Here is a 24947-nt window from a genome sequence, read left to right on the forward strand (position 1 = left end):
ATTCACCTTAATGTTTTTTCATGCATAGCAGCAGTGCAGTACACTTCTGTTCAGATGCAAAATATTTAAGATGTTCAAAGACCACTTGTAATTGCATCATCAAATGTAAATATGAGATATATCCAGGTAAATTAAGAATATGCTTCATTTTTCATCATACCGTTCACTTTTTTTTTTTGAGAAACTTTCTTTTGTAGGGATTTTTTGGGGGGTGGGGTGTAGTTCATTGTGCTGATAAAAGTAAGTAGCAGATTGCATTATGCTGTTAACTTCCCTTGTTTGCTACAATGACTTATTTTGTGTCCAATACATTAGTTATCCAATTTTTGTAAGCTGATTTTAAATATGTTACTATGCAAGCTCTTTTTACAGCTTGTGCAGCTCTCGATTATGAATGAGTGCAGTGATACACACAGGAGTATTTATTATTTATATAAAATATATAAGCAGGAAGAATCTTCATAAATCACAAAATGCTATTCTCCTAGGGGTTCATGACAGCCATATTTTTTTATGGAAAACCAGAATACATTCAATAACGTAGGCATTGGAAAGACACATTTCAAAAATTATACGATTGCTGTATTTGTTCGATTCATTTGGTATGTAGCATTTAAAATCTAAAATCTGTTTTACACAAATAAATCTTGAAATTAAGATTTAAGTAAAAATGCACAGGGAAAACTACTGTATCAGCCTGTAGTAGTAGTATATTTTATGACCTAAAGAATGTCATAATAAACAAAGCAAGCTTCAAATGCTTGGGATTTAATCTTGGAGGGGAACTTTCTGAAAGCTATTTTAAATAAATTTTCTTTCTCAAATCTAGAGCCTGTTTCGCCACTGTATATAGGGTACCTTGCTATGATATGATTTGTAAATGTCTGCTATATAACACAGGAAACCGTGATAGGCAATCCATCCAAACAAAAAATGAATTCCAGAAGCACATTACTATGCAAAACAGTACATCACTATATCTATTACAAAAAAATCTTACTTCGGTTGCACTGCTATAGGGTTTACTATACCATTTAATTAAATAAATTTACCTTTTAAAAGAAAGTCCATTGCAAGCAATTTAGGCACGGGTGTACTGCAACCTTTTTTTTTTGAGATTACTAGTGCTTTTAACCACTGTCTAAAGTGCATACAGTGTTAATTAGCATATTTAGGATTAAGTAGATTTACCATGCAGTAATCATTCTCTAATTCAGTAAGAACTATCTCTGGTGAATAGTGGACATTAATGACAGTTGCAAGAGCTTAGATATCACATAATCACTAATTACATTCTGCACAATTAGTGGAGACTCCTCCATGTGATTCGCTAATGGCTGATTCATGTCATCAGCCTGTTCTGGCTGTAAAGAAATATAAACAGTCTGCATAATTTTCTGATTGTATTAGCATAGACAAGGACATTATTAATGAAGTTTTGGGGACCATGAAGAGGGTTGATGCATGTGATGGACCAAAGCAAAAGAAAGTGCTATCCTTATATAGACTTTGCCTTGATATACACATATACTTCATTATCAACTCCAAAGCTGCAGGTTTTCGGATGGTGTTGTTTTTGCCTGATGCAGATATGACATGAAATTTTATTCTCTTTATACCATTCAGATGGTAGGAGAACATAATCATAAAACTACAGCCTGGGCAATAGAGAAATACCATGAAAGAGGGAACCTTTTAAAGGTGCACTGCTGAAAATTTGATTTAAGAGAAATGTACTGTAAGCATATAAGTGGCTGCATATTTTAAGTATGCTGAATTGAAACGTATGCTGATTTAAGAAAATCTAATGATACAATGTGAACTCTTCTGTCGTTTTAATTTTTTAACCCATTGGCTACCAGAAGATTTTTGCAAGTTTGTTTTTTCATAGCATAGGATTGTGTTACCATTATAAAAAAATCTTACATTTTAATAGTCTTGCAGCCAGAAGGATCACAGAGTATGTAACAGACTGTGATCCAAATTCAACTCTCAGTCACACTGGCGCAACCCTCTTGAAGACAAATGGGATTGCACCAAGATAGCTGAAAGGAGAATTTAGCCCTGTGTGTATAGGGATCATTACACTCCTCACTGAAATACAATCGTTTCAGTTGTGGGGCTGGAAGCTATTCTGCACCAACTGCACTGTACAAGAGCTCTTCTCCTAGAAACAGGGAAGAAGCACGTATCCTATTGAAACTGCAGGGCAAGGGTGGCAGAAACAGATATATTCCACAGAGCATTTCAGGGCTGGTCCTGCTATGTCAAACTCATACAAGTAATTCTTTCTCATGTGAGCAGCCCCATTGACATTTATGTGAGTGCTTGCATAAATAATGGTTATTCAGGTGAGTAATGCTTGCAGGATGGAACCTTCCTTTGCATGTAATTTACATTACTATTTTGTATTTATTTGATTATATTTTTTATTGTACCTAGAGGCCTTAGCCAGGAATCAGGGGTCCTTTGTGCCATGCACTGCTCACACATCCTGAAAAGACAGCCCTGGCCCCAAAGATCTATTTAATTCTTCGCTGTTCTCAAAATAAATGTACTGTAGTCGATAAGTAAATATTTCATTATAAAGTACATTCTAGTATCACAAAACATACACAGAAAAATGTACATTGAAGTCTTTTTTTTTGTCTGTCTTTCTTGAGTCAGTCTTTGGAAAATAAAACAACAATATAAACAATGTCCCAGAAGAATCTTGGTGTAACAGATAATCCTGGTATTTTGCTATATGTTACTTTTGCTTCTCTTTGTTCTCCACAAATAAATGCAAATGGTTAGGGTTTTTTTTTTAATGCCTAATCACTGAGATTAAAAGAGAGCCTTTTGTTTGGAAATGCCCATATTTAACAGTCTGGCCAGGCTTATGAATTAACCCTTCACTATTTGTGGTTTGCTTGTTTGGGGTTTTTTCTCTCTTGTAAGTGAAATGTGACAAAGCTTCAGCCAAAAGTGAAGAACATCATTTTGGTTTATAGACTTCATTAGGAGACCATAGTCAGTAAATACCTAGAGCCCAGTTATGTTTTCAGATACATTGTGGCAATAGGGACTAATTTCACTGAAGTCAATGTAGGTACTCTGGACTTACACCAGTCTTACTGAGATCAGAATTGGACTTTCTTTAAACCAATAAGATGTGTGCTTTTACAGAGCACTGCTCCAGCAAAAGTGGCTGAACAAAAGGCAATGGAGCTGGTAACCACAGCAGAGCTCGCTTCTCACAGAGAGTACCTTATCGTGAGGGTGGACTGAATCCAGTGAATGTTCTGTACCGGTCTCATCACTTTTAAAATAATTCCTATTTTTATAGCTCCTTTCATTCTGAAGGGTAGCAAAATATTATACAAACATACCCGCCACTAAAATGCTGCAACCTCTGGGTGGAAGATGGTAGCTGTTTAACAGCACACAACAACATTACATAACAGTTTTGGGCAGAAGGTGAAGAAGTCACATCTAGTTGAAATTGCTAGAGGAATTGAAAGAGGTAGGAGAGATTTCAGAGTAGCAGCCGTGTTAGTCTGTATCCGCAAAAAGAAAAGGAGTACTTGTGGCACCTTAGAGACTAACAAGTTTATTTGAGCATAAGCTTTAATGGGCTACAGCCCACTTCATCGGATGCATGCAGTGGAAAATACAGTAGGGCGATTTTATATGCACAGAGAACATGAAACAATGGGTGTTACCATACACACTGTAACGAGAGTGATCAGGTAAGATGAGCAGCTCTCCTGCTGGTGATAGGTCACCTTACCTGATCACTCTGATTACAGTGTGTATGGTAACACCCATTGGTTCATGTTCTCTGTGTATAGAAAATCTCCCCACCGTATTTTCCATTACATGTATCTGATGAAGTGAGCTGTAGCTCACGAAAGCTTCTGCTCAGATAAATTTGTTAGTCTCTAAGGTGCCACAAGTCCTCCTTTTTTTTAGGTAGGAGAGAGTTGCCCAAGGTGGACATTGGTCAGGACACTGGCTTCAGCAAAAAGTAAGTGCCATGGGAACTTCAATGACCACTAGTGTCCAGCGTGTTGGTTTTATATCACCCGTTATAAGCATGCCCTGTGGCACCATCTGATAGACAATGATTCTGTATTGACTCAAAGGATGGAGAGCCATATACTGATTTTATTTCCTGTAGCATCCCTCTGCTGTTTAGTAGAGGGCAGTCCATAAATTACATGCCACATTTGTAGTGGTTTTTCGAGACCCACCCACCTTTTGTAACTCTGAAACAAATATACATAATTAAGAACCCACCCCCAATGCATTATATAATTTATGGACAGCCCCAGACTCCTCCTCACATACTGACCTGACCTGATCCTGTTTTATCATTTGAGATTTAAAGGGATGACAGCAGAAAGTGGGTTACTGTTACGATGCCCTATCCACCCTCCGAGCTAGCTACTTATAGAACCTAAATCCATAGGGACTCACGTAATGAGCTATTCATCAAAAAGTGCCCCGCCTTGCTAAGCGATCACCCTGTTGGGATCTGAGCCATCAGCAAGTTGTGTATGCAGTGGTTGCTCAGTATGTAATTAAACACATTGACACCCAGTAAATACATCCACTATTTATACTTGTGACATTACTAGTATAGGAAAGGAGGCAGTGTACAAAAATGGCAGTTACACAAAATCAAGCATTGTATTAAATGCTAAACTCCTACTTTGATAAGGAGAACAATGCATTTTGAGCCTGAACCGACTCCCATTGCAGGCCAGGGCAGTTTGGATAGCAGCTTCATTGGCAGGAGCCTCATGGGGACGATGTTTGGCAAACTATTTGACTTACACTGATGAGGTTGCCATGTGGGCTTGGCTCACAATTGTGTTATCCTAATTCTGTACCAATGAGATCCCATGGAAATCAAGGGCATTGCACTGGAGTGATGCAGTGGTGAATTGGCCCTTATGTTTAAACCATTTTAGCAGGAACTATGTTTAAACCAGGCTTATGGAGCATAGTTTGGGATTTTTTTTAAAAGCAGGAGCTAAAATAGCATTTATGTGGGGGCCCCAAATGAGCTAACTGATGGTTATTCATGTGAATTGTGATGGGGTGTCTACCCCATACAGTCATGGAAGGGGTTAACCCCAAGAGGTAGCAGTGGAGGTTAGTCCTCCGAGCAACCTAGAGTGACTGTGTGGGCCACAACCAATCAGAGAGGGGTTGCAAGGAGCAACCAATCTGAGCTTAGCAGAACTCGTATAAAAGGAGCGATGGGGCCAGAGTAAGGCAGCTGCGGCATGGGGCTCCAGGAGTAAGGACTGGGTTCCTAGCAGGTAAAAGAGGTGCCAGCACCATGGACAGAGCAGTTGCTGGCGGGAGCACTTGGGACTGAGTAGCAGAGGCCCTGAGGTGAGGGTGAAGAAGGTGCTGGGGCCATGGGAAAGTAGCCCAGGGAAATGTACCGAACAATTGGAAGGGATGCAGCACGAGCTGCCAGCTACAGGGTCCCTGAGTCAGGACCTGGAGTAGTGGGTGGGCCTAAGGCCCCCCCCATTTGCTGCTGAGGGAAATGGCTGGATGAATGGATGCAAGGTATTGAACCCTGGAAGGGGGAGAAATACAGATTGTGACACAGGCTGAGTCATGAGGCGGTGGTTCCTGGAGAGCCTGCCAGCAGAAGCAAAGACAGAGTGATGGGGTGCAAACCATGGATGGGAGGGTGTCGTCCTTGAGCTAATCCCCAGAGGAACTAGGAAGAGGCGCCAGTCCAGAAGTGAGTGTTGTGCCCGGTGACATGAATAAGTATGTTCTAATGGTCTTATGACTACATTCTGAGAGAAGTCATTGGGTGTGAATGAGAATGAAGCTGATCCCTGAAGACTATTCGAGACACAAGGCGGGCGAGGGAATATCTTTTAATCGGACCAACTTCTGAGCAAGAGACAGGAGCAAAACTTGAATACAGTAGAAATACAAATGTTGAGATGGATGCTTGGAATTACAAGGATGGACCAGGGCCAGAATGAATTACTAGAGGAAGCGTGAAGGTGGTGTCAATTATAGAAAAGCTGAGGGAATCCAGGCATGTGAAAGAATGATCAGAAGAATTTCTAGGAAGCAGGGTATTTAACGTAGAAATGGAGAGTAAGAGAAGGGCTGGAAGACTCAAAACTAGATGGATGGAAGTCATACAAACGGACCGACTCACTGCGAAGTGACTGAGGAACTGCTTCAAGACAGGCTGGAACGGAGAAGGATTCAGAGCTGACTTTATAGAGAAAGGACTAAGGCTAGAAGAAGAAGAAAGGTGTTCTAACGCCAGCAAGATGTTAATAAATAACGAATTGCTAAATGAAAGATGTGATACAATCATGATTTTCAAAGCTCTCAAAATATTTTTTAAAATGCTGTGTTAGGTTTCTGCTCGCTCTCTCTCTCGCTGCCTAAAGGAACAAATAATTAGAATTAGTTCACAAGATGTGATAAGATTAAAAAACAGCTGATAAAAATTGTAGTGTGTATTTTGTAACAGCCAAGATAGAATAACATTCAGTCTCAATTCTGAAAGTATGGGACTTTAGGGGTCACAAAGAGTGACTAAATTTATGGTCTATGGGCCAGATCCTCAGCATGTGTAAATCAGTGTAGTGCCACTGAACACCAGCTGAGGATCTGGCCTGACATGCATGCATCCATCCATCCATTTAATCTCCATAAATATTTATAGATGGATTTAAAATATATTTGATGGGAAGAATTAAATTGTACAAATATAGCATAACGTAACAAGTGGGGTTTGTTTGTTTTACAGTCATGTTTAAAAACACACTTTCATTGTTTCTGACATACACGGGTGTTTTTCACTGCTGTGACCTGGCTAATAAAATGTAACACTTTTCTTTTTCTTCTTCGGAATGATTTTTAGAGATTTTGACTTTTCCAAAACCAGTGCTATCTTCTTGGATATGGATTAAATGTAGATCTTTATACTGAACAAATTTACATAAGTGCTGCGTGTGAAAGCAGAATCTATTCCTTACATTATCACCAGAACATTTAAATCTTAATGACTGGCACTGTTGTCTAAAAGACGGTGTTTTTCCTGCTGAGAAACTGCATTAGATTCAAGAAACAGAGCTCATTTCCATTCACTCAGCAGTCTCTCTAGAAATGACATGCAGTGCTTGAAACTGTTTATTTCCAAATTCAGGCCTCCTCCGCATCAGTCATCAGCTTCAATTACCAGTTTTCCGGAGCCAAGCCATCAGGCAGTCTGACACTAGGGTCCAACCTAATTCCCACCTTCTCCAAAGTCAAGAGTATAATGTGCAGATGAAAAGGTGGAAAATAGCCTGGACTTCATTAGCATGCAGAGCTTGGTTGTTCATTTGCTTGCTGCGAATGAAAGTTCTGACACTCAGTGCTTTCTGCAATATGAGAAAAGTCCTCTTCAGAGTATATGATGTCCTTACTAGCAAGGAAAGGTCATCAAAAAGGCAGACACTGACCTTGCTCCCTGCTCTTCATGACTAGTTTATTGATTCCAGGAACACCTCATTACATGCTGGATCAACATATTATTGCCATGTTCAGTGACTGAATTGTTTACAAGTGTCTTTATCACCAGCAAAAGCCTTCCAGATGATGCATGACTACACTCATTTGGATGTGACCTGCCAATTATATGTTATCCGATACCTTGCTGTGTGTCTTGATCCCTGACCAGGTCTGCTGCCCTGCATCAACACAGTCCCATTTACTACTTCTTTCTAACCGCTCTTTGGGAAAGTATCCATTAGCCTGTCAATGTGTACATTTTTTTTTACCTCCGCTACAGGAAATCTGAGTGTTATTGCTCTGTCATTTGCTATGCATGAGGTTCATAATCAGTTGGGTGAAGAATTATTTTTTTATGGCATTGCATGATAACCTGCACAATTTGCAGTCAGTATGCATGGCGAGAGAGTAATGTGACTTGTTATAGAGCTGCATATAGGCCCTACGAGAGAGACCTGTCATATTTTATCCAGGCACAGCCACTGCAAGGCCAGTGATTTATTCGCAGGGGAGAAGCTAGAGAGTGTTTACCCCTTCCCCCAACCTCCCTGTTCCCTGGCTCTAAAGGTTCAATAACTTACCACCCAGGGAATGTATTTTCCCTTTCTACATATTTTTCTGTGGTTTGCATTATCATGTGCTAAATAGATGACAATACGTTATTTACCTTGGTCTGTAGCTTTGAGGTTTGTGTGTGGGTTACACGCACGCGCACACTTCTAGGAATTTCACAAATAAATCAGCATTCATGACGATTATTTTAATCTCTCATTACAGGCCCTTCTAAGGCTTAATAAAAAAGAGAGTGGAATAGCAACTTGATTCAAAAGTCAGTAAGGAGAGATTGTTCCACAAAGCACCACAGAGAAGACTTCAACACACACACAGGCACAGACACAGAGCTTAGCATATTTGTTTTCCATTACCTTTAACGATGTTTATCAATGATATTTGATCACACTATTGACAAGTCTGCAAATGGCATTTGTTACCAGCAGCATTACTCAGAGAGCTCTTAATTGCCTTCTTAAGCTGTTTGTGCAAACTCTTTGCATTCGGTTTTATACAAAAGAGGTGCTTTTGCTATTTGCGTTTCTCTTTGTGATCCATGATTAAGCAGGACAAAAGTGAGTTATACCATACTGAGTTTTAGTTGGATAGGAGGCAAAGGAAAACTTTTTTGGATGCTATTTAAGGGATCGTATTCATCCCGCTGAAATATGTGTATGTATCTGTTATTTATTATAAATACATGCTAGTGGAAATCTTAGGAGCTTCCTAATTCCACTGACAATCTCTAGGATTCTACTATCTCCAAATCCATATCTCAAGGACTTCCTAAAAAAGGTGGGCTTTGACCAAAGGTATAGGTATGTAAGTTGTTTGTATGCTATCATTGTAAAGGGTTGGCCTTCGAACTAATATAGGCCCCAATTCAGGAAAGCACATAGTTATGTGCTTAAGTCTTTCTCTATTCAGGGTTCTTTCCTGAATCAGGCCAATAGCAAGCATAATTTTATTTTTACCAGGTACAAAAGGAATGTGACCGTGTGCTAGTAATGACGTTTACTTGCAGTATATTATTCAGCCTCTAGTTGTCTCTATGTGCTGTAAACACTTTTAGATTGTGAGGTCCCTGGTGAACAAGAGAGACAAAGCTGCAATTGAATCTATACGGAAGCCTATTTATTGGTGTTTATAGCCTAGCAGAGTGGGATCCTGGTCCATGACTGGAACTCCTAAGCTCTATGATAACACAAATAGTAAATGATAATAATAGTTTATAGCTATTTTCTTTGATAAATATCTCTGGGTCAAAGTAGACTGTGGTTGCATGTGTCATGACAGTAAATATTTAGCCAATCATATGTTACCTGGATACATTTATTTGGGAAGTCCCTTAGCATTTGCTTATTCTAAGTCATGTGTGTGTTTGAGGTTTTTATATATACTGATTCTCATCTCTCAGTAGCATTCCGAGAAGACATGTCAGTCAATGGCTCCTTCCTGAAACTAAGTGCTGATGGTGGCCCTTTGGCCATTCGTGTCTCAAATGCACTCACATTGTGTGGGATGCAGGATGATACCTGTCTTGTGTGTAGAACAGAAGAACATGTCCCCCAACTCAAACTCAAGTCATCTCTACATGCCTCTGGATTGGGGGCAGTATGGGGACACTGGGCATTCCTGCAGATTGGCTGAGCACTGGACTGACCTATCCTGGAGCAGATTAGCTGCTGCATAAGAGTGTGAGGAAGGACCCTGCATGCTCTGCCATTTGCAGCAGTGGATTGTAAATGAGTTCAACATCCCTTGGTGGAATAGCACTAGGTGTAGCCTTGATCTTGTCCCCCAACCCTTGCTGGGGACATGCAGGATGCAGTAATTATTACCACCGTCAAGCTCCAGGCCACTGTTTTATCTCTGCAGGAGTATGGAGGGATGTGGGAACCAGAACCCACCTTCACCCCTTATTCTCTTTTTCCTTTCCCCTCACATATATTTGTGAAGGTGCGGCTGGTGAAGGGTGGGGTCCTTTCTCCCCAGATTGCCACAGGAAGACAGAGGCTACATCTTCTCTCCCTGGAGGGGCTTCGTTTCAGAGCTATGAACCAGGCCACATGACTCATGCAGTTTCTCCCTGGCTCCATGCCAGCAAGATGCTGACGATGTCTCTTGATGCCTTTCCCCAATGCCTCATGGCCGTATTTGGCAGGCAGCCTGGATGAAGCCTCTGAGGCCACTCTGGAAGAAGGAGAGGTTGACCAGCTACATAAGCATCGTCCATCCACCTCATGGAGGCCCTGCCCATCAGGACCCACTTCAGCCTCAGCCATAGCTAGGGCCCTACCAAATTCAGGGTCCTTTTCGGTCAATTTCACAGTCATAGGATTTTAAAAATTGTAAATTTCATGATTTCAGATGTTTACCTCTGAAATTTCAGTATTGTAACTGTGGGGTCCCAAACCAAAAGGCGGTCATAGCGTGGGGGTGTCACAAGGCTATTGTAGGGGGGTTGCGGTATTGACACACTTACTTTGGGGCTGCTGCTTTCAGAGCTGGGCAGCCACTGGTCAGGTCCCTAACTCTGAAGGTAGCACCAGCACCACCAGCAGCGCAGAAGAAAGAGTGACAATACCATACCATGCCACCCTCACTTCTGCACTGCTGCTGGCAGTGGTGCTGTCTTCGGAGCAGGGCTCCCAGCCAGCAGCTGTGGAGCTTCCTGCAGCTGGGGGAGGTTCCTGGAGATTCCTGAGGGAGGATCTGTCCTGGCTCCAGGAGCGGCCAGTACAGAGGATGAAGAAGTCCAGTGCCTCCCCAGACCATCCTGGACCAGCAGCTGGAGCTGGGTGCATGGAAGGGGCCCTCGGCTGGGCCACCCCAGCCCTGCCCCTCCCTGGCTCCTGGCCCCGGTGCTCGGGAGTTAAAGGGGCCTTTGGCTGGCTGTGTGTGTAGGAGTGACCAGGGCGTCCCCCTGACCATGGGTGTCTGGGCGGTCACCCACCTGTAAGGCCAGCCCTGACCCCCCAAAGTAACGACCCCCCTCCATACCATGCCACCCTCACTTCTGCTGGCAGTGGCACTGCCTTCAAAGCTGGGCTCCCGACCAGCAGCCGCTGCTCTCCAACCACCCAGCTCTGTGAAATCTGGTCTCCCTTACAATTGCCAGATTTCATGGGGGAGACCAGATTTCACAGTCCATGACACATTTTTCATGACTGTGAATTTGGCAGGGCCTTAGCCATAGACTGCACACAGAGATTTTGGTCTGGATGCTCAAAGTGGCAGAATTAAATCCTGAGGCGGGACTAGCATGCTGGTGTCTCTTTCCAGGTCTTCAAATATTTTAAAATGCAGTGTGGCACAAGGCTGCTCACTCCCTTCCAGTGGCTTGCTCCTCCCAGGAACCTATCATGGTAATTTGCATATCTACAGCACCTTACATTCAAAGATATGCAACTATTAGCTAAGCCCCAGGACACCACTGCAGTCCGGGGAAGTATCACTGCTGGAACTCCTCTTACTGATCGTTAAACTGAAGGACATAGGGATTTAAATGATTTTTCCCAAGTTTGCAGAGTCAGAGAGTGACAGATCTGGGGATAGAACCCAGGAGTCCTGGCTCACAGCCCAGTGCTCTAGAGAGATAGTACTGCCTTCAATGTTTAATCATTAATGTGTAATAAATAGGGCCAATGCTGCTTTAAAGATTCTTCAAACACTGTCAGGATCCTATGACCATCTGAGAAGAGCTCACTACTGTGTTAAGATATTAAGACATAGTCAAGAATCCATCTGTGGCCACCAGGCTGAAGGTAATAGGGAAAGATACTTTGAAGAGGAGTAGGGTGGGAATTGCCCAATGTGATCCTCTATTGCTAGTTTAAAAAAAAAAGTGTAGGAAAGTTACAATTTCCTTTCACGAATCAGAATAAGTCTTTGCATTTACAGAGCTTTTGCAAGCCAACAGTCGCCAAAGCTATTTCTGCTTGACTGAAGCCCCAATTGAAGAGATACTAACAGACCCTACCTCAGCTCATGGTGTATATTAAAAATCCAGTCAGAAATCACCTTTTCTTTAGTCACATCTGTTTTGGAACTGTCCACAATATTTGCAACATAGCACGATAATGATCAGTGGAGAGTGTGCAAAGGAAACTAAAAGACTAGTCTAAAGGATGACAGCAATACAGATAAACAGTGTAAGAAGTACAGGTGGGAACACGCTGTACAATTGGATCAAGCTCTGGATTTCAAACACAACCCCTCCCTAAAGTTTGAGGGTATTCAGATCCAGAGTTTTGGTTCCATGCATTATAGAGAGAGGGATAGAGACAAAATGCAAATCCAGATCCCTCCCCTTAACTATGTTTAGCTCTATGGTTTTAGTTAAGGCTTATCTCTAGGGGGAAGGAAGATTGGATTCCTTAATGCAACCTACTTAGCTTTCAAAGAAACATCCTTTTAAATAGGGTTTTTACAAAGCTATTTATTAGAGATGGGCCAAAATAAAATCCTCGGATCCGAATATACTCAAATGTATATGATGATCAACATTATTAAATGTGGATTTTGAAAATGGGCCCTGTCCTTATGAAGGGATGAACCAAAACCCTGGCTCTGAACAACCCTGAAACTTGTGGGCATTCTAAGTCCCAGAGCTTGATTTCCCACTGTGATATTCCAATTTTATGCTCATGGGCTTCCACTGAAATCATTGTTACACTAGCATAATGCTGTACCCCAGGGGATTGACCCTGGGATCTTTAGATCTTAATGCAAAACCCTACACTACTTCAGCTGTCAGAAACACCTCTCTAAGCTATCCCAGGAGCGGGTTCACAACCTATATGTGTCCTAGCCACCAGTAGGGGTGGACAGAGTGCCACACCAAGTGGCCATGTCTTACATTGTCATAAAGCTGGAGTGGCACATCGATTCCCAAATATGCATCCAACTGTTGTGCTTGAGCTTTTCTCTTCTCTTGATGTCATTATCCCTGGATTCTTATTCATTCTGTAAATTTTCTCTTTAAAAGGGAGAGAGAAACTAACTAATCCTCCTGATAGCAAATATGAAACTTGCATAACTATGGAGGAGAGAATTAACCTGATTTCTTTAACCTGAAGAGCCTCATAATCGGTTTAAAATCAACTTTTTATTAATTTTGGAGTGATTTTTAATGCACATGTAAGTGAGTAGCCAATATCTGTGACTGTAGTTTGATAGAGTTCAGAAAGACGCTGTGCAATATTTCACATGGTTTTTCAAATGCTTTTCAGTTCTAAACTGCAGTAACCCGGCAAAACTGATCCTAACTTTCCGTCCATACTTAAATTTAAGCATGTGCTTAAATTCTATTGAAGTCAATGGGATTATTCCTGTGCTTAAAGTTTGGCATGTGCTAAAGTAACTTGCTGAGGTCTTCAGTACGGCCTAACTTTTGATTTTGAAAATGGGACAAATGAAGGTATCTTGTGTGGAACTTTTGCCGTGAATACTAAAACTAATGGGACATAGCTTCTATTTAGTGCTTTACATTTTCAAAATGCTTTGACATTAACTAGTCATCCACCAGACCAAATTGTTTTAGCTAATCAGTGACAGTATTTTCTTTATCTAGGTTCAAATCCATTTACTTGTGAAGCTAGTGCAGACAGGGTTGGTCTCTGGATAAATGCCCAACAGTTAAGGCCTCAAACTTGTTAAAGAAAGTTAAACAGCAACCAGAGGCCAAGGAAAGAGTGAACATTTTAGCATCCACTAACTGTGCTTGTTGAGGTGGGAACATTATAAGATTTCCCTCTCCCGTTTTTCTTACCCATCTATTGCACTGATAAACATACATAGAAATGCGAAAAAGATCAATTTAAAGACAACTAAACACAATGACGGCAAGCAAGGATAACACACCTAGAAATAAGGAATTGATCATGGAACTAAATAAACGTGTGGAAAATGAGGCTGTTTAAACGAATATGTAAAACACAACCTTTTAAGAAGTGGATTAACATTGATAACGCCGATCCCAGTGCCAAAGACGAAAGTCCATATCAAGTGAAAGAAAATATAGACAGAACCAAGCCCATAAATGATACTGGAGACATATACACTCTTTAAAGCTTGGAAGGCCCTGTAATGCAAATGTATTTAAAAGATCAAATAAAATGCAAATAATATTAATATGTTAAGAAAATACTAAATGCCTTAGAAGTGAATATGACTAGCATGAGCTCTATTGTGATTAGAACTGAATAATGCACAAAGAATAATGTAGTCCATGAATTTAGCCTCTTTTTAATGTTCATAAGCTGTCCCTGAGCTGATTGCAATTTCTTCAAATGTGTGAATTTACTGGGGGACAAGGCTAGGGGAGGTTAGGAGAAGAAACCCACAAGCTGTTTTATTCTATGACTTAACTGAGGGCAGTTCACTACAAATATTCCATAATACAGATATGAAGTCTAAGCTGGGTTGGATAGTTTTGTTTGGCCACGATATTGTTTCTATTTCCTGATTGGATGAGTGTAACTCCTGCAATCGGGAAGCCAGTGTTTGGCTACATGGTATTGTTTCTGTCTCATGACTGGATGAGTATAACTCTTATAATCAAGAAGAGGGCTGGAAGGAGCCATTGGGGCTTGGTGCTGTCAGGGAAAGGGAGGGGACCGGAGAGAGGCAGCAGATAAGCAGGATGAGGGAATTCTCCAAATTTTAAATCTTTTCTTTTCTGGGGCATAACAGCTTTGCCAGAATTCTCATTAATAGAAAAACTAGGTGACTGGGAGATTTACTAACTGCATTCAGAGTTTAAATTTAATTTTCTCTCATCACATTTGAACAAAGTAATTGCATGGATATTCAGCCCCAGTAGGAAAAGGTAAGGTCAGTAATTTATCTGGCAAATGTCCCAGGGCTCTGAGAGCCAGGCAAGAGATTTTGGGTACCTGTGTCAAGCAGTGTTCTGTCCTATCTAAAATGTACCTTGTCGAGCATAACTAAAATACTTGAGCATGTGGGCTTAAAATTTGCTTTCCATGAGCAGTCACCTGAGAAGACTTCATTTATCAAATGTTTTCAGCATGCAAACACAAAAGGGGAGGGTATAATCGAGATCATTCAGATTTTAACTCAAGTGAATAGTCATGGATTGATTGATTGATTTTTTTTTTTATTTTTGGTGGTATCCATCCAGCTCTCATAGCCATACTTCTCTAACTTAATTACGTCTTGTCTGAAACTAGGATTCTTTCATACAGTTCGGGGAAGTATTGTGTTATCTTCATTGCCAAGTTAGATAGTTGGACCCCTACGCTGAAGAAAGTTAGCCAGTATTTTAAGATCAATGCTACCATACTCTCAATGAAGTGCAAGGATGTAGAGCTATAATACTTTTTATTCAAGCCTTCCGAAAACTTGGATATAGTTTTCAGTGCCTTCAAGTACTCATACTGTCAATGTTATGTTAAGTGAGGAAAAAGGAATAGTTCCCTACTTCCAATTTAGAGCTATGAATCCAACAGACAAAATATTAAAATACAAAACCGGTGGAACCATCCTCTTGTGAAGTCATATTTTTTTAAAAGGACAACTTTACTATGGAAAAGATCCTGCAAGGTCCTGAGTACTCTCTCTCTAAGCAGGGGGCCATCATTACTGAAAATGAAAGTTGCACATTGCAATACATGAAAACAATTTAGTACATCCATTCAACTTCATTACATGCTCAGTTTCACTATATCTGACTTCTCTATAAGTGGGTTCCCAATATCTATGTAAATCTCTCTCTCTCTCTCTCCACCTACTCACACAGACACTAATGCCTTTATTAACATGTATTAAAACAGAAGCTAAAACCACAAGACATGCATCAGAGGAAAATAGTAAAGAATCTTCACACCAGTGTAAGGTTATCTGGTCAGGCCCAGTTTCCAGTTATACAATAGAGGTGGGATATGATATTTGCTGATTAAACACATATATTTTCAAAATAAATCAACACCCAAATTATCCATTTTAATAATGGATTGATCCATCAGTATTCATATATTTTTAAGATTAGTAAAACCTGGTGTCTAACCGTCAAGATGTTAAAATAGGGGTGCGTGGAGTTAAGACTTCTGCATCTAGATTTAGGCACCTTAGCTGGCTTGGTTTTCAGAAGTGCTGAGCACCCAGAAGCTCCCATTGGAATCACTGGGTATTCAGCCCTTTTTAAAATCAGGCAATTTATTTAGGTGCCTAAGCCTGGATTTAGGAGTCTAGTTTTAATCACTCGAAAGGCAGAGAATCTTGTCCAAGATTTCCCCTAGAAATATATCCACCTTCCAATCTGGGCTCTGGAGAAGGGGTTGCAAATCAGGGTCCGGCTGATGTGTAGTGGGGAAGCTTGTACAAGCCTGAATCTAGTGAGAACGATTAATTTCTCATTTGTATGGGTACTGCCATTAACCCACAAAACTACACAGGTAAAACAAAGACGAAAATCTCAAGCCAAAAATGTGTTATTCCCCCCGGGCAGCTCCTGAAACTGAATTGCACGAAACAGACTGGATCTTCGTCCTATCTAGTGTCTTCAAATCAGTTTCCTCCCGCAAGCCCTAGGTCTGCCCAAGCAAAAATCAGCTGAAACTTAAAAAAAGAAAAAAGAAAAAAGCTTTTATTAATTACTGGTAATTGCTTATTTTACATATTCTTGTTGATGGGTTTGTGTTGAAAGAAGATGATTATATGTAAAGGATAAGGACGAAAAATGTCTTCCCGGGCACCTAAATCACTAGACGAAAGAAACTGAGCTCAGACCACACGTATGAGACCTTGCCAAACGTTTCCAAACTGAATAGTCATTGGGTTGGCAGATAATTCAGAAACTATTTGTATGAGCTGTTTATCAAATTATTAACTGCACAGATGTTGTTTGGTTGAAGAGCAGCTGAACCTTCTCTCTGCCAGCCGTGGAGACAAAGGTCTGCAGGAATAATTGGAGATGTGCATGGAATATTAAATTAATTTACTGCTCTTAATTCTTATGCAAATCCTGACCTCTGATAGAGCCTATCAATTACCTTGCATACAGGGAAAAGAAAGGAGAACAGTTTCTTTCTTTCTTTTTGCCCTCCCCCTTTTCTCCGCCCCCCCCCCAATAAATCAATTGGGCAAGGAAATAATTTGGAATAAAGCCACGAAGAAGGAGAAGCGAAGAACTGGTATTATTTAATTGAGTCTCCAAGTTGCAATGCTGTCCTTTGGGAATAGAGGCACATTTAAAAAAAAGCGGGGGGGGGGGGTTGAAATGGAGGGCAAACGGAGCAGAAATAGCTGCACATCCGTGAACAGGGTGGGGAGAGGCCAGACTTGTCCAGTGCCACGTTCGTTTTCAAAGATAAAGTAGAAGTGGGACGAGCAGCCCGGACTGGGTGGGGTTGGAAGTGGTGGTGCCCAGCCAGCTTGATGGGGAGGTGGGTGTTGGCTCGTCGGCAGAAGCGGCCCCCCACCGTCAAACATCAGGGGTCCTGCTGGGCACAACCAGATCAGAAACAGGCCCCGTTTCCAGTCGGGTCGCCTTTAGTACAGTCCCACGTAGCGGAAGGGTTGGGAGGCCGCTAATTGGGGGGCGGTTGCGGGGCTGGGCTTTTGTTGGGGTATCTTGATTTTTTCGTAGAAGGATTTTGCACTCTCAGAATTGGGGCTGAGCCTCTGGCTGATTTCAAAGCCCGGCCCGTGGGGTGTCAATGTCCTGACAGGATCCCTGGCAGGAGGGGGAGCGAGGGAGTGGGGGTCCTTGTTAAAAAGAGCCAGTTTTCGAAGAGGGAGAAATGACCTGGCCTTAAGCATCTGAATGGGGGGGGCTGGTTAGAGAAAGTTTTTTAAAAAAAGACTCTGGTATCTATTCGTTGGACATATTTTCGGACAGGAGTAAGTAAATCGGGGGGGCTGAGGCGCTCGGCCGACCCCTGAGAGGCCGCGGCAGGGACCGGCTCTTTCCGGCGCCTTTGGCCGCACCCCGAGCTCCCGGCGCCCCCCGAGCAAAGGCCCCGTGGAGCAACGTGGGTTAATCACCCCGCCGGCGAGCACGGGGGTTTACCCCGCTACAAATAGCCTCCCGGAGAGACGCTGGATGGGGTGATGAGCAAGAGAAAAGCGGAGCAAAACTCCCCAGTTCCGCGGCGAAAGAGCAAGTGGCTGGGGCTGGGGGGGAATGACTCGCTCAGCCTCTGTCGGAGGAGAACATCGGGCCGGCCAGCCCCGGCACCAAACACGCTGGGCTCCCCCAAGAGAGGGACCCCAGGACCTGCCCCAGCGTTACGGCCAAGGTGCTTCGGCCACAGCGCGGGGGGGGGGGGGTGTTTGCGATGAAAAAACGTCCGCGGATTTCTCCAGCAGCCAGTCGGTGCAACTTAGAAAACAAGCCCCCAAAGCGGCTCTTACAAAACCTCCGAGGTCACTTCCCAAAAGGCCAAAACAAGCTGCTCGGGTCTCCTTCGTAACCCCCTTAGCACGCGCTGGCTGGGTTTCTTTCTGGAAAAAGACATGCCCCATCTGTTAACCGGTGTCACGCATCCTGCCAGCCGGCCAACACCTGCCCCGTAGACTGGCCCCTGTTCTCACAGCAAGGGCCCCTGCCCCTTGTGAAGGTGTTTGGAAATGGCCATCAGCTCTCAGTTATTGTCCCATTCCCTCCATCAGATCTCCCCGATGAGGTGTCTGTGTGAAAGGTGTCTACACGCAACCCTGTGGCGTTTAAATGAGATCCTCTGCGCCTTTTCGGTTGCGCGTGTATTTCAGAACAGCAACACCTTTACCTGCGCACACACGCTTAGGCTCACAATCACGGTCAGTTCATTTAACCAATCTATTTTGAATGATGCTCAAAATGCAACTGGCTCCAGCTAACGCTGGATCCTTTTTTAACAGATCTCGCCCGAGTACAGAGCTTTGTTACAACTTGAGGAAATGGAGCTCGCCTCACAATCACATGTGGGTTTCTTTTCTACTTGCTCTGGGAACAGCTAGCACCGACCTAAGCCTGCGTCCCCGTTACCGATTTCCTAAAGGTGAAAATGATTCCCGGGTGGCTCTTTAGTGTGTTTATCTACAAACGTCACGGTGCAGGGTAGCAGTGTAGTGCGACCTGCCATCTGTGCCCCAGAAGAGGCTGAAGGCGAAAACAGATCAAGAATGAGTTACGTATTAGCAGAGCAGTGTGGGGAAATCTGTCCTATGTGGTTCATTCAGAGACTAGCACTTAGTTCCCCTCTGTAAAAAAGACATCGCAATTGCTGAAAGATTGTTTGTGGTCAGCATTTTCGGGGTTGAGCCTGCATTCTGCTTGGGTTTATACGGAAGGGATACGCTGCGGAAGGTTGGCTTTGAATGAAGGTCCGAATCGTAGCATTTACCCTGAAAAATCCGTCTACTTTCATGATCTCTATCAGAGCACCCCCAAAGTGTTTACATCTAAATAGCAATAACTCTCTTTCCTTCTCTCCACTTTCCCAGCCTAGAGAATAAATTGCTTTCAGATGAAAATTACTAACCCCAATTAAAAACAAACAAACAAAAAAATCCCGCACACCTGTTTGAATTCAGACTAAATTGGAAAGACTAAAGGTAAGGTTTACTGTGCTATATATTTTCAATGGCCTTTTGCATGCAAACAATACAGTGGAGTTTCTAATCTCGGGATCTTCAGACAATACTGGATTGTTATTTTTTTAATTCGTGTTAATTAAGTGAGTTGCACACACTTTAAGAATGACGTTTCTCTGCTCCCAGTCTTTCCTGGGCGTATTTGTAAGAAGGAGAACCAGTTGTTCCCAACTTTGGGCTAAATCTTAAAGTTCTTAGGGCCTGATCCCAAACCCATGGTAGTTAGTGCAAAAAAGTCCTGTTGACTTCAGTGCATTTTGGATCAGTCTCTTAGTGGACAGAGGTTTTTGCTTGAGCAAGGACTGCAGGATCGGGGCCTTTAACGATTCTGAAGATTCATTCATTCTCACCCGCATTTTTTGAGCATTTTCCTACCTGATATTTAAGTGCCCCATTTTTACCCAAAGGAAATTTTGGTCAGAGAATCCCCAAGGGTTTTAGAGAGCTGAAAATCCAAACTCTACCTAATCTCCCAAAACACTATTTGGGCCGAAATTAATAATAAATGTTATAGGGTGAGTTCACCTAGATATCTAAAGTCATATTAAATATTTAGAGATTCCCTCCGTACACAGCCCATCCTTGTAATTTTCAATTATCCAGCCAATCTAATTAGTAATCCGAGGATGACATTAATACAAATATAATGAAGCCTGTGATGGCCAGATTAGCAGAGAGGCACTGATAGCCTTAAAGGAACATTACACCTTGGCATGTATGGAACCAATGCAACAAAGGGTAAAATCTCGCTTAAAAAAAAAAAACCTCTAGCAAAATCGCGCACATCAGGCTTAGCGGTTCAAGTGCCAATTAACAAATTCAGCGCATTGCTGAGCGCTGCTTATCTGTCTCGAAAATGCCAGGGACTGCAGTTTGTGCAGGAAACTTCGCGTGTCTCGCTCCCTCTCTCAAGACTTTGCACTTAGAAGAGAGACAGAAAGAAGGAGGAGAGAGACTGCGGCTCCCTTCGCGGGACTCGGTGGGGTTCGCGTCTCCGATTCAAACGCAGCCACACAATGAAGCAGAACAAGCCCCCCCACCCCTCCCCGCACACACACGCATGCTGGAAAGGAGCCCCGCGGAAGCCGGAAGGAACCCGTGGTATGTGTCTGTCCGAATCGAAGTCCAGAGAACCAGGACTGGGAGGGGGAGGAGAGAAAGGGGGATGGGGAGGGAGCTGGGGGGGCAAGTCCCAGATATTACAGCGCCTAGCAAGCCCTGCGCTCGGCATTGCCGTGAGCAGGGAGTTGGCCCCTAAAAGCTACCGCCTGGTTTTTACCCTGCGTGGCTTTGTTTGAAAGTTCACTTTCTTTTGTAAATTTCAGCTTGCAAGAGCCAGTGTCCGAACCTGCCAACAACCCGACCGTGTCTTTGCGGAGGGGCCTGAAATGTGTCCGTGTGTCTGATCTGATCGCTTCAGTTCTTTCCCATCTAGATTTTTGTAAAGTTATGCCCGAGTCGCATAATATTGCTCTGCCCCCCCCCCATCCCCAAGAGTAGGGAGGCAATTTATTCCAATGGGTGGTTTTTAAAAAGCTGGCAATTTGAGACGGCTGGGTGTTATTTAGTGCAATATGAAATCAAATGATCCTATTTCTCAAATAACAGTGTCTGTGAGGAGAAGTGAATACTCTGAAAGGGTAATTGTCTCCTGATGATATTTCCATTATACCCAATCTTGGCCTAAATGGTATTCAGTTGATGGCTTGAAAGCACAAGGGTGAAATCAATAATAATATAAAAAAAAACCCTCTGCATTTTAGCAAGTTAAATTGATTCCTTGTGTTCTGTACACTGCCCTCAGGGTGCTCGTCCTAAACCCTGCTGAAGTTGTTCAACTAAAGTAAACCTACCGCTTTTGCTTTTAATGGAGGAACGAAACTAAATTTTTCTCTCTTCCTTGGAAGTTATTTTTAGACTTGCAGACTTATTTTTATTATTATTTATTATTATTATTAATTCGAAAGTTGCCACGACGGTTGTAACTTTCCCAGTAAAGCAGGAGATGGAACAATGGGGATTCAATTGATAACTTGGTCAAACAAAGGTTTCAGGTAAATATAACAGAAGAGAAGAGCCTTTCTTTCTTAGCCGCATAATAGTTGTCTATGATTTTCCAAATCAGTTTAACTGAATGCTACATTTGTGGCTTGAACGTGCAGTTTCCTTCTGTGCGCCGAACGTTGTTTGCGCAATATGTTACACCTTCTATCGATAACATTATGTTCTGTACTTTTAAATGCGAATTTTGTGGCCCAGCCGCTCGCTTTAGACAGATGCTCTGTAATGGTTGTCCTATGTTTCTGCTTGGTCTCTCTCACACCTACAAACACGCACACGAGCGTGAGCACAGAGTTTAAAGAACCATCGGGCCCCATAATAACAAAAAATGTAGCTCTATAGAAGCACGTTTGTTAGCTAGCCCGGGCTATGTAGATATCACGTCTACACCTTTGCACACAGTTTGTTACATTCATGTGGGTTTTGTCTCTCTCGAGCTATTCTTTAAGCATTGTGCCTGCCACAAAAGAAATTACATTTGGCCTGCGAGAGCAGCTAATCCGTCTGAAGGCTGTTTGTTATGAAACCTGACACCATTCACCCGTAAGGCAGCGCCTTGAGTTTAAGATCTCGCTGCTAAACAGGACCCAAGCCGGAGTCAAGGTATGGGGCTGGGTTCCGGGGAGACGCAGTGAGGAGCTCTCCACCTTTTCAGCAGCACCGTTGGGTTTATACACAGAAAATGCTTCTGGGAAATGTGTAGCATCGGCGAATTCTCCGTCCTTTCAAACGTTCAAACTTTTTTTTTTCTTCCGCGAGATTTGTCCCTTTGAAATGTTAGTGACTTTAATTCCATGGACAGTTTTTAGCTACTTTTGACTGAAAACAGCAATTAAACAATTGTCTGAAACGATTAGACAAACCAGGCTGAATCCAGACCGTACAAATCACTCCCGGTTTGTTTTTCTAACAGCTATTTGGAGACTGAAGGTTTCCCTGCACTGTAGTGAGTGGTCTGTGTTTGAACTCTTATTTTCTTACTGTTACTGAAAATAATTTACCCTTTTATCTGCTTAAAGCCCTAGCAAATCTTGTATACTAGGGGATCCAGGGAGGGTTATATTTATTTGAAATCTAAAGATCAGTTTAAATATATAGTCTCCTTCTTTTTGTAACTATGCTTAGCTATTTTCCCTTGACAACTATATATATGCCCGGATCAGGAAGAGAAAGATAAGAAACTGACCCATTCTTCATCATTTCCCCCTGAAAAACACAGCTTGACTTTACACGTGTTTCCATGCGTGGGTGCCCTCGGATTTTCGCCCCTTAAATGTCAGAGCAGTGAAAAGCAGTCTTGAATTCGACCAGTTCCCAAGTTTTATATCCTAAATCAATCAAACTTCCCCTCCAGTCGTTGGGGTCTCATAAGAGGGTGAGTTCGGTTATTCAGAGGCATTGTTGATCATAGTCACTCAATATCACTTGAAAAGCGGCAGGGACTAAGTCAGCTCGATGCATTATTTGGCAATACTGTCTCTTTTTTGCTGGAATGGTTCTTCCTATGGAATGTTAATTTCTTAAATGCAATGACTTTAAATACGAGGGAACCTTGCTCTCTTTCCTTATTATGTAGCGTTTCATTATGTCCCACCCCGGCTGCCTGGCTGAAATGATAAAATTGCTAGACTAAAATCAATTAATGGAACCGACCATAAAGAGAGAAACACTGTTACACACAAACTGCAAGGAAAAAGAACCAGACCTACCTCCGTGCGCGCATATCTGAATAGCTACCGGGCGGCTGAGGGGAAGTCCACAGCAAGGATATTTTAATAGGAGGTGAGAGATGTTTGCAGCTTTCTAAATATCTGGAGCACAAATTTCTTCAGGGAATGAGGCGGGTATAGCAGACTATTTACTGCCCCCCCCCCTTTTCCAGAAAATGAGCAAGATGGAATGATTAAATGGCGAGGTTGCATTTTTTTCAGTAATCACCATTACAACAGAAAGGATTAAAACGCTAGTGTCTTCTAGGCTTTATTACGCGCCGAGAAGTATCAAGGGTGAAAACCCAGGATTTGCTACGAAGGACTAAAGCGTTTTATAAAGATCTATTCTCCCCCCCCCCCCCCCATGTTTTTTTCTTTTTAGAATTCTAAATCTGTAGGGAGCAGCTCTTTTTTAATTTGGCAGTTTGCATCGACCCATAATAGAGATTTCTCTGCTGGTGGAAAGGGGGTTTTGGAGCAAAACCACCACCAGCCTTTGCAAAGCCTAAAATTCGTCGAGCCAGCCTGCACTCCCTTAAAACATGTATGAGAGAAGCGAAATTGGACCTAAGTTACCAAGATCTCATTGCGACAGTGTAGAAGTGGGGCTGACTCTTTTTTTTTTTTTTTTTTTTTTTTTACTACTCTACAAGCATGGTGACTTGCAGAGGAATTTGTGCCAAGAGCGGCCTGGGTTAGTAAAATACAAAGCCGAAGAAACCTGAACAGCTGAATAAGAAGGGCAGTGCAGGCCCCGCCTGAAAACTTCAAGGGGCATGAAATTACTGCAGGGAAGAGGCCACGATCCAGCCATTTCTTCTTCCCCAGCTAGCCGGAGAGTCCCTGGAATTAAATACCCTTGCAATAGGCATTTAAGCTCCGCATTTTTCCTCCAGTGGCCCCGTTTGTACTCCCTACAGCGACCTCGCTGGCTCGTTGAGCCTTAAGATTTGCCAAGCGCTGAGCCTGGGGCTTTAATCAATGAGGAGGTCGTTGCAGAATGACCCCATGGAAACCACAAACCTTGTCAGCCTCCAGGGCCAGAGAACCTGGCTGTGTCTAGAGTCCAGCAACCGGAGATTTCATTTGTCCTGGGGGTCTCTGTCCAGCTGGCTCCACAGCCTCGATTTCCATATTTTTCATCTAGGAATAATTGAATGATAATGGGTATTAAATGATCAACAGTTTAATTAATCACCACGCTCTTTAGCGCGAATCCACAGGCTTCTCTGCTGCGTGATGAACCGAAGCTATTTTGTTGCCAACTTTAGAGAACCTGACACCAGAGCCCAAATCGTGAGAGTCAAACACTTCTTCTCCCAAGGGAACACGAGCTTTTTGACTCTTGGGTTTTATTGTTTGTTTGTTTTTTTGTTTATTCAACCCACTTTTTTTTTTTTTTGAGATTCCTGTGCCATTCCTATTGAGCCCTTCACCTTAGCTAATCTTCCCTCCAGGTAAAAAAACAAACCGCCTAATATTCGG

General features: G+C 42.6%; 1 long non-coding RNA gene across 1 annotated transcript in view; it reads right to left on the reverse strand.

Moving 5' to 3' along the window:
• Positions 1 to 23599, reverse strand: part of LOC122459596 — a 47764-nt gene extending 24165 nt beyond the window's left edge. Inside the window, exon 1 of the long non-coding RNA XR_006280396.1 lies at positions 23460 to 23599. This is a non-coding gene — a long non-coding RNA (uncharacterized LOC122459596). The remainder of the gene's footprint in view (positions 1 to 23459) is intronic.
• Between the last annotated feature and the right edge of the window lie 1348 nt (positions 23600 to 24947).

The sequence above is a fragment of the Dermochelys coriacea genome, chromosome 3 (genome assembly GCF_009764565.3).
Source record: "Dermochelys coriacea isolate rDerCor1 chromosome 3, rDerCor1.pri.v4, whole genome shotgun sequence".
Taxonomy (NCBI): Eukaryota; Metazoa; Chordata; order Testudines; family Dermochelyidae; genus Dermochelys; species Dermochelys coriacea.